The 10,249-nt window shown below is 42.4% G+C and overlaps 1 protein-coding gene across 1 annotated transcript in view; it reads right to left on the bottom strand.

The window, feature by feature from the left end:
• Positions 1-440: 440 nt before the first annotated feature.
• The window catches only part of LOC115212414, a 78,829-nt gene continuing 69,020 nt past the window's right edge, over positions 441-10,249 (bottom strand). Inside the window, exon 3 of the transcript XR_004999069.1 lies at positions 441-460. The gene's annotated coding sequence lies outside the window, so the exon portion shown is untranslated. The remainder of the gene's footprint in view (positions 461-10,249) is intronic.

The raw sequence follows: 10,249 nt of genomic DNA, 5'->3' as shown, positions 1-10,249 counted from the left end.
GCATCGCTGTTACACTTCCAGAAGGGAAGGGTCCTCCTTTGATTCTGACATGCAATGTCTGTGCAAGACCCTGCCGCAGTAAAGCTGGACTCATGAGTCATCTTCGTAGTCATAAAACGAGACAGATGAGTGACAACCTAGCCACTGGTGGTGGTGTAACACACCATACTAATCATATCTGTCAGGCATGTGGAAGAGAGTGTAATTCGGCAGAAGGACTAAAACGACACGCAAAGGTACATGAAGCCCAGTTACAACTACAGCCGGCTATTACCAGTAAAGGTTTTAGTTGCCAATTTTGTACAAGACATTGTAGATCTTTAGCTGGGCTAAAAAGTCACATTCAATCACAGCACCAGTAACAGTTAAGCTTCGTGCAATGGCCATACTCGATAACGAGGGGGCAGCCATAATAATGTATGTATGTATGTATGTACGTATGTATGTATGCATGTGTGTGCAGATTTGTATGTTTTATGTATGTATTTACATGCATATAGTTGCATATCCAGACATGCTCATATATATATTTTAAATGATATGCTTCTAGAAAGTTTTGTAGGTTTTTACAGTTCCCATGATGGATTGCCCTTGATTCAAACCCAACTATCTAGGTCTTTGATAAATATGGGATGATCATTGCTGGAATGAAAACGTAATAATGACTGTGCATAGTTTAGAATACTGCAGCCTGTCCCCAGTTGATTTAACCACACAACCATTATGCTATCTATTATAGTACAGTATTTTAATCTACAATATTTACAGCTACTACAGTGGTTAGTTACAATTTATCTTTGATATTAGTCATTAATTACAGTGTCTATCTATCATCATCATGTCTATATCACTGGCATTAAAATTAATCTTTTTCAGTAAAACCAGTTCATCATCATTTAACATCCGTTTTCTGCGCTAGCGCGGGTTGGATAGTTCGATCGGGGTCTGGGAAGCCAGGAGGCTGCACCAGGCCCCAGTCTGATCTGGCAGTGTTTCTACAGCTGGATGCCCTTCCTAACGCCAACCACTCCGTGAGTGTAGTGGGTGCTTTTTACATGCCACCGGCACAAGTGCCAGGGGAGGCTGGCAGCGGCCACGATCGGTTTGCGCTTTTTACGTGCCACCGGCACAGAAGCTAGTCAGGGCAGTGCTGGCATTGGCCACATTCGGATGGTGCTTTTAACGTGCCACCGGCACAGGTATCACAACTACGATTTCCATTTGACATTTATTTTGATATTTTGATGTTGTTGTACTTGACTCAATAGGTCTCCTCAAGCACAGCAGGTCACGTGCCACCAGCACAGAAGCCAGTCAAGGCGGCGCTGGCATCGGCCTTGTTCAGATAGTGCTTTTTACGTACCACCGGCATGGGTATCACAACTACAATTTCCATTTGATATTTATTTTGATGTTGATGTACTTGACACAATAGGTCTCCTCAAGCACAGCAGGTCGTTCTGCAATCCAAGGTACTTTGGATGGGCTGGGGCTATGCAAAACCGGTGCAGGAAACAGCCATGAACTCACATTATTTGTCGGGTTTTGCAGTCACAGCATATCTCCAGAGATCTCGGTCTTTCGTCATTGCTTCTGTGAGGCCAAACGTTCGAAGGTCATGCTTGACCACCTCATCCCATGTCTTCCTGGGTCTACCTCTCCCCTGGATACCTTCAACTGTTTGGGAGTGGCACTTCTTCACACATCTATCCTCATCCATCTGCAGTACATGACCATACCAGCACAAACGTCTCTCTTGCACACCACATCTGATGCTTCTTATGTCCAGCATTTCTCTCAGGGCACATACACTCTGTTGTGTGTGCACACTGACATTACACATCCAGCGGATGATGCTAGCTTCATTTCTTTCAAGTCTATGCCTGTCCTCTGCAGTCACAGCCCATGTTTCACTACCGTGAAGCATGGTAGTTTGCACACATGCATCGTACAATCTACTTTTCACTCTGAGCAAGAGACCCTTTGTCACCAGTAGGGGTAGAAGCTTTCTAAACTTTGCCCAGGCTATACTCTTTTACTCTTTTACTTGTTTCAGTCATTTGACTGCAGCCATGCTGGAGCACCGCCTTTAGTCGAGGAAATCGACCCCGGGACTTATTCTTTGTAAGCCCAGTACTTATTCTATCGGTCTCTTTTTGCCGAACCACTAAGTGACGGGGACGTAAACACACCAGCATCGGTTGTCAAACAATGCTAAGGGGACAAACACAGACACACAAACACACACACACACACATATATATATACGACAGGCTTCTTTAAGTTTCCGTCTACCAAATCCACTCACAAGGCATTGGTCGGCCCGGGGCTATAGCAGAAGACACTTGCCCAAGATGCCACGCAGTGGGACTGAACCCGGAACCATGTGGTTGGTTAGCAAGCTACTTACCACACAGCCACTCCTGCGCCTATTCGTATTACTCTCTGAGCATCCACCTCCACTACTAACTTAGTCACCTAGGTAGCGGAAACTATCAACTATTTCTAGTTTCTTCCCCTGGAGTGTGATGGAATCTGTTTTCTGAGTATCTGTGGTATCTATTGCCCCATAAAAGGATGATACATTGGTTAATTAAGAAGTAAGTATTAGAAGCAATATAGATTTTCAGTTACTACAATTGTTAAAGCGATTATGATTAAGGCTAAAACATCGAAGTTCGTAAACGGTAGATTAATTGTTGATGATGGTAGACTCTCATAGTCTGAGAAAGACGGTTCTGCAATTTGTTGCTGAACAAGCTGGAGAAATAATTTGTTTATAGTGATCAAATATTTGTGCTCATTCCAACCATTGAGCAGATAGATGCATGGTGTATCACATGTCAGATGTTGAAGTGATTTCAGAGCAATGTGAGATGAAGTGTTTTGCTCAAGAATGCAACTTACGGCTTGGTTCAGGAATTGAAAACATGATCTTATGACAGTGAGTGCAATACCTTAACCACTAGGCCATGCACCCTCATAAATTAATTATTGCACATCTAATTTATATTCCTTGATTTTCTCATTAAATAATATGATTAATTTACCAAACTATATTTTGTGAGGGAGTGTTTGATATTGAATCAAAAAGATGAGAATGAGGTTTGCTTGCTTTGAGGGAAACAATTAGATTTGATCATATCTGATGTGATTCAAAACCGGAAACTATAGTGAACAGTTGTCTCTCACATACTTTATGTTGAGTCAGTCAGACATTTAAAATTACATTAATAATGGCCAATGCTGATGCTGGTGTCATGTAACTGCCACCCATGTCAGGGCCACATAAAAAGCACCTTTCAAGCATTGGGCCTCATGGAGACAATGTGGTTAATGCTGATGGGATGTAAGAAACACCTTTCAAGCATTGGGCCTTACGGAGGCAATAGCAAATGACTGACATCTTTGGCATTATGCTGTGCTTGAGAAGTCCTATGAAGCCAAGTGGAATTGTAGTCATGGCAGATACTGGTGTCATGCAACTAACACCTATGCTTGTGGTATGTAAAAGCACCCATTATGCTCTTGGATTGGTTGGCATTATGAAGGGCATCCAGCCATAGAAACCATGCCAAATCAGGCTGGAGTCTGGTGTAGCCCCTCAGCTTATCAGCCCTGGTCAAACCATCCAACCCATGCCAGCATGGACAATAAGCATTAAGTGATGCTGCTGCTGCTGATGATGATGATGAAGAAAACAAAAACATCAGATTATTAATTTTGGCAGGGGACAACTCAAAAATTTCATTTATTATAGCTTAAATGCGAACATATAGCAGAGCAGGGGTGAGTGTGATATTTGGTGGATATGAGCATAATTTCAAGCATGTTTCAACCTTATTAGACTCACTTGGTGAAGTATATTAATTAGCATGACTTGCTAACTTACTAGACCTAAGATGGCAGAGATATGTGGTCAATTGAGGGTGAATAAACACTGATAGAGGCTTTCCACTCAGCAACATGTGGTGTTTCATTATCTTTCAAGCTCCATATGTAACTAGCCAACTTAGTAGCTTTGCTTTTGTTCTTATGTTGAAAGCAATTTTTGAATTCCCCTTCACATAATCCAATATATATTCTTATCTGTTGTATTATTATTTAGGGTTAGGGCGGCAAGCTGGCAGAATTGTTAGCATGCCGGGTGAAATGCTTACCAGTATTTCATCTGCCACTACATTCTGAGTTCAAATTCTGCCAAGGTAGACTTTGCCTTTCATCCTTTTGGGGTCAATGAAATGAGCTCCAGTTACGCACAGGGATCGATGAAATCAACTAGCCCCCTTCGCCAAAAGGTTTTCAAGGCCTTGTGCCTAGAATAGAAATAATTATTATTTAGGGTTGTAGTAACTTCTGCCTCATATATGATAGATTTAATCATACATTGTTGATCAAATGTACAAGATCCTGAACCACAACAGTTGTAACTGGATTTAGGCTCTTGGTATTGCAAGCATATGTATAAATATATTTTGAAGAATTGAAAGATAAGATTCTGCCTATTCCTGATTAATTTGTTGATATCTTCCAGCCTTGTAATTTAAGGTAAAAGGAGGATCACTCTTTTACCATTTTACTTTTTACAATTTAGTTTTTGTGTTTTTGTTTTCTGTTTTTCATTTTCCATTTTTTATAAAGCCCCCTCGCCCCATGTCACACCACAGTGTGATATGGTGGGCTTTGAGGAGGCTAGGGATAGATGAGTGGCTGGTGAAAGCTGTGCAGGCCATGTACGAGACACTGTCAGTAAGGTGAGAGTTAACCATGAGTACAACGAAAAATTTGGGGTACAGGCTCAATCCTCAGTCCCCTCCTTTTCATCATTGCCCTCCAGGCCATAATAGAGGAATTCAAGGTAGGCAGCCTCCTGGGAACTACTATATAATGATGATCTTGCCTTCATAGCAGATACTGTATCAGAGCTAGAAGAGAAATTCCAGGTGTAGAAGCAAAAGCTAGAATCTAACAGCCTTAAGGTTAATTTAACAAAGATCTTAGTATGCAAGAAAACAGACAGGATCCTATCCTCTTCAGGTAGGTGGCCCTATTCGATTTGTAGGAAAGGTGAAGGCAGGAACTCCATATGGTATACCTAAGAAGTGCAGTGGAAGGCTATCTAAGGAGGTAATGTTCATTTGTGGAAGATGCACAGGATCCATAAAAAGTATAGAGACTTAGTAAATTGATTCTCTCAAATGCCCTAGTGGCTCATTAGAGATAGATAATTTCTGCAACCTAGGGGACCAAATTAGCAGTGAAGGAGGATGCACGGAGAGTGTGATAGCTAGAATAAGAAAAGGATGGAGGAAATTCAGAAAGCTTTTATCTGTTAGCTATGTAGTGACGTCATGTTCCAGTGTGCGCACACGCAACGTCATTCTTCAGTGTGCGTGTGCGGAACGTCACCTTTGTAGTGACGTCATGTTCCAGTGTGCGCACACGCAACGTCATTCTTCAGTGTGCGTGTGTGGAACGTCTTTCTTCAGTGTGCGTGTGCGGGGTTGGAACCTTCTAGAACCTTCTGGAAAGGCATAAGGAAGTTTCCCTCATGCACATGCGCTAGAGACTGAAGAATAAATCCCATAGCGTTCCTTAATAGCGTTCGGGGATTTGAGGCACGGCGATCGAAGAGAAAGGACGTATTTTCATACGTGTGATCAACCTATTCTCCTGTCCCAGACGCTTATTATGGATTTTTTTTGTTTTAATTTGTCATATTGTGTGCCATTTTGGTGATTTGGTATCCATCTTATATTCTGAAGCCACTACAAGGAGTTTTGTTTCGTGCTTCCGCACTCGAGGAGGAGCCTTTGTAGTGACGTCATGTTCCAGTGTGCGCACACGCAACGTCATTCTTCAGTGTGCGTGTGCGGAACGTCACCTTTGTAGTGACGTCATGTTCCAGTGTGCGCACACGCAACGTCATTCTTCAGTGTGCGTGTGCGGAACGTCTTTCTTCAGTGTGCGTGTGCGAACGTCTTTCTTCAGTGTGCGTGTGCGGGGTTGGAACCTTCTAGAACCTTCTGGAAAGGCATAAGGAAGTTTCCCTCATGCACATGCGCTAGAGACTGAAGAATAAATTCCATAGCGTTCCTTAATAGCGTTCAGGGACTTGAGGCACGGCAATCGAAGAGAAAGGACGTATTTTCATACGTGTGATCAACCTATTCTCCTGTCCCAGACGCTTGGGATTTAACCTATCTATTGCTACTGAATTGTTGTAAGAATGGATACCAGTATACCATCGTGTTTCATTGTTGAATAAGAGAATAAAGAATTATATATTTCTAAACTTGCTTTTCGTTCCTGACTGGTAGTTTCTAGAAACAAAAAGAAAGGAAATTGTGTTGCACCCAAGTTGCACCCCAAAAGTGTAAAGAAGCAACCAGTTCCCTTTACAGTGGTGACCCCGAGTTCTGGTCATAGACCATAGAACACTTAACAGAAATCTAGTTTCTACCAACAGTTATAAAAGGAACCTCTCTTATCTTCCGCAATAATGACGACGCTAACATACACCAGCAACACAGGACATTTACACCACGGACGCCTTCATCTCAACAATGCCTTTCTCTGCCGTCGTCATCACCATTGTCGTCCTTCAACTTCACGTCGTCTCCATCTTCGTCGCCAGCAACACTATGTATTTTACTACGAACTAAGCAACCACGTGCCTCAAGTCCACCACTGTCGCTTTCACCCCGTCGACCTCAACGATATGTACACAGCAACTCGCTGAAGTTTAGCTTACATGCTGTTCGTGTATACACACCAAGATTAACAGCACAGCACTACCTGCGAGATCTTCTGTACCAATGTAACCTGGCACAGCATTGAAGCCACAACCGCTACACGACATGTGTTCAACCGGCGTCTGCACTTGTGATCCCAACTTCCTGTTACAGAATGAACTGCTATTTTGTACTTAACTACTAACTGGTAAATTAACTCCATCTTGTCTGAAATACCCTGAGAGACTTTTCCTATGCGCTGTATTCTGTTTTGCCCGCATACACTTGTTTGTACTTCTGTCGCACATACGAACACACATAATTCATACGCCACACATGCCTTTCTCGCTTGTTTTCCATGCTCAATGTGCCCTTGTAGACACAACTCATCTCTGTAAAACCCTAGGTCGGTCACACATACATAGAGAAAGTTGTTTGTCCCTTACAACGCGCCAGCATGCCACACGACCGAGGCATATAATCGCTCAAGCACTGGCTGGCAACCTCAGCCTTACTGCATTAATCACTGGCATATTCAATACTGTGCACTGTATTTCAGCCTGGCAAGCCCTATTGCACTCATGTACCTCTGTTCTGCACGTGTACTCCCTTGTTTTGCAACACGTCTGCGTCAGCTCAATTCTTCTCCCGACTCAAAGAACGTCGGATGTTCACATGCACTGCGCTCATGTTTAGGCATAATTTTACCCTGTTAGACCCCTGTTGGTCACGTAATTAAGAGAAAATTATCTGTCTCGCGCATCACTCCAGCATGCTTACACTGTCGCCCTTGCTAACCTTACTCTTTCAGCTGAAGCAATGTCTGCCTTTGAGTTACTAGCGATCTATCTGTCAATTCCATTTCCTCTCCTGCAGCAATTGAGTTAACTGCTATTTCGCATGATCAAACATCTTTAGCGGAGTTGGATTTAACTTCGCCTAAGTTTATCAATTGTAAGTTTGCCTACCGTCCGCTCTATTCTTTGTGACGTATCCACCGGTTCTCCTAGACAGTTAGTACCTGAGAAACATCAACGTTCTGTTTTTGATGCTCTTCATTCATTGTCACATCCAGGTATCTCTGCCACAGTTCTTCTGGCCCAATATGCGACGATCGATTACCTCTTGGGCACGCTCTTGTTTGAGGTGCCAGAGTGCTAAAGTCCATAGACACGTTCGTGCTCCACTTGGACAGTTTTCTTCTCCTGAGGCCCGTTTTCGCTATGTTCACCTTGATTTGGTTGGACCATGGCCTGTGAGTAACGGGTTCTCATACATTTTAACTTTTATCGATCATTTCTCACGTTGGCCGGAAGCTATTCCTATTCACACATGCACCTTTGACAACACCACCATTTACACATGCATCTTTATCAACACCAACATCGGCAACACCATTTTCGTCGTCGCAGCCCGCCTCGAACAAACCTTATGTTACGAGGTCAGGCAGAACTGTTCACTGGTCGAGGAAACTTTAAAAGACGATTTATATTTAACATTCTCAATTGACTTCCCAGTGACAGTTACGATACTAATTGAACTTTGTTCGTTTGAGTATTATTTTTTCTTTTCCTTTGCTGCATGCTTGTTTATATTATGGATTTTTTTTGTTTTAATTTGTCATATTGTGTGCCATTTTGGTGATTTGGTATCCACCTTATATTCTGAAGCCACTACAAGGAGTTTTGTTTCGTGCTTCCGCACTCGAGGGGGAGCCTTTGTAGTGACGTCATGTTCCAGTGTGCGCACACGCAACGTCATTCTTCAGTGTGCGTGTGCGGAACGTCACCTTTGTAGTGACGTCATGTTCCAGTGTGCGCACACGCAACGTCATTCTTCAGTGTGCGTGTGCGGAACGTCTTTCTTCAGTGTGCGTGTGCGAACGTCTTTCTTCAGTGTGCGTGTGCGGGGTTGGAACCTTCTAGAACCTTCTGGAAAGGCATAAGGAAGTTTCCCTCATGCACATGCGCTAGAGACTGAAGAATAAATCCCATAGCGTTCCTTAATAGCGTTCGGGGACTTGAGGCACGGCAATCGAAGAGAAAGGACGTATTTTCATACGTGTGATCAACCTATTCTCCTGTCCCAGACGCTTGGGATTTAACCTATCTATTGCTGCTGAATTGTTGTAAGAATGGATACCAGTATACCATCGTGTTTCATTGTTGAATAAGAGAATAAAGAATTATATATTTCTAAACTTGCTTTTCGTTCCTGACTGGTAGTTTCTAGAAACAAAAAGAAAGGAAATTGTGTTGCACCCAAGTTGCACCCCAAAAGTGTAAAGAAGCAACCAGTTCCCTTTACAGCTACGAAAGGTTTCTCCAAGTATATGGACAGCAATTCTACATGGTAGTGAGATGTGGGCCTTAAATGCACAGGATATGTGAAGGTTAGACAGGAATGAGGTTAGTATGCAAATGTTCATGTTTGACAGAATCCTAGTGTATTGACAGAGAAGTTAGGCATAAAAATAATTAGATACTGTGTGCAAGAAAGAAGACTGCACTGGTTTGATCAAATGATGTGGATGGATGCTGACAGCTCCATAAAGATGTGCTGATCTCCTAAAGTCGATGGAACACGTGGAAGTGGGAGATCCAGGAAGACATATGAAGAAGTAATGAAGAATGACCTCAGAACACTGAACCTTTCAGGCAAGATGACAAAGAATTGGGATGCCTGATGCCTTGCTGTACTCAAGAAGCCTTGTGCACTTCTGCAGAAGTGTTAAGTTAAGTCTGGTCCCCCTGGTGGAGAGGATTGACCTGTAAGAGTCCTGTACTGGTGTCACATAGCGGTGCTGGTGTCACATGGCAGTGCTGGTGCTACATGGTGGTGCTGTATTAAATTTCCTGTGCAGTATCGTGTAAAAGTGCCCTTGTGGTGTCACATAAAAGCACCCATGCAGCGCCATGTAAAAGTGTGCATGCAGTGCCATGTAAAAGCACCCAGCACACTCTTTAAAGTGGATGGTGTTAGGAAGGACATCCAGCTGTAGAAACCATGCCAAATCAGACTGGAGTCTGATGCAGCTCCCCAGCTTGCTAGTTCTGGTCAAGCCATCCAGCCTATGCCAGCATGGACAATGGACATTAAATGATGATGATATACACATACAAACACACACACTCACATATAGATATATAGATATAATGAATATATCAGTTCATATATTCATGCAAAATCATCATAGGTGTGTGTGTAAGTGTACATTAACCATTAAGCAAAATAAACATGTACTTTGAGCGTCAAGGAATATGGTGGGGAATCATAGAAATGGTAAATGCTTAATAGTAAAAAGGAAATCACTTTAAATTTGCTAAAATAATATTCGAAGTGGTACAAATGACTAGAAATTTCAAAGTGTTCATGGTGTCATAGTAAGGATCTAATCAAAGACTTAGCAATTAAAAAAAAGGAAGGGAAAACTTTACAAATATAGATAAAGTGGAAGTATATGAAAATAAACATTATTTTCCATTTAATGTTAGTTTTAATTTCATTTTGAAAAA

This window comes from Octopus sinensis, linkage group LG5, assembly GCF_006345805.1.
Source record: "Octopus sinensis linkage group LG5, ASM634580v1, whole genome shotgun sequence".
NCBI classification, from domain to species: Eukaryota; Metazoa; Mollusca; class Cephalopoda; order Octopoda; family Octopodidae; genus Octopus; species Octopus sinensis.
This window is presented reverse-complemented; position numbering and strand designations above follow the sequence as displayed.